At 38.6% G+C, this 578-nt stretch overlaps 1 long non-coding RNA gene across 1 annotated transcript; it reads right to left on the bottom strand.

Annotated features, from left to right (window-relative positions):
• Window positions 1–140: 140 nt before the first annotated feature.
• Window positions 141–572, bottom strand: LOC107682238 (uncharacterized). Its single transcript, XR_001633422.1, has 3 exons — window positions 485–572; window positions 327–392; window positions 141–209 (listed from the first exon to the last, which is right to left on the bottom strand). It is a non-coding gene; the product is annotated as an uncharacterized LOC107682238 (long non-coding RNA).
• Window positions 573–578: the final 6 nt, after the last annotated feature.

Here is a 578-nt window from a genome sequence, read left to right as displayed (position 1 = left end):
GAATCGATTAATATCGAGATATTGATATTTTTTACCCAGCCCTACAAAAAAGGCTAGAAAGACATTTTGTAAGTTGTACAATGTTTGAAAGTTCATTCAAAGGTTTTAGGTCTAAAAATGTAAAAGAAACAGAATTTTACCTCTCCTCCATTCACATACTCCATAACAAAACATAAACGATCCTTCGTCTGAAATGAGTACTTCAGTGACTGCAGAAAAGAGAACAATTCAAAATTTCTCTTTTCTTTTTTAAACACAGGGGAAAAAACACAATTAGGTTTCTTTTAAATGCTTGTGGAGTGAATAAATGTTACGCCATCACTCACAGTTAGAAACGGATGCCTAGTGTTCTTCAGAACTCTGCTCTCGGTGAGTGTGTGAGCAACTTCATCCTGAAAGAGAGAGAGACAGACAGAGATGTTAATTTCAGCGGACGCCCATCGTTTCTCAGTTCAGTCCGTTCTCAGAGAATCACTTCTCGTACCTTGGCAACAATAACCTCCTTTCTCAGGATCTTCATTGCATAATATGTGCCGCTGGCTTTCTCTCGCACCAGAATCACCTTCCCAAATGTGCCT

The sequence above is a fragment of the Sinocyclocheilus anshuiensis genome, unplaced genomic scaffold (genome assembly GCF_001515605.1).
Source record: "Sinocyclocheilus anshuiensis isolate Anshui unplaced genomic scaffold, SAMN03320099.WGS_v1.1 C31919996, whole genome shotgun sequence".
NCBI classification, from domain to species: Eukaryota; Metazoa; Chordata; class Actinopteri; order Cypriniformes; family Cyprinidae; genus Sinocyclocheilus; species Sinocyclocheilus anshuiensis.
This window is presented reverse-complemented; position numbering and strand designations above follow the sequence as displayed.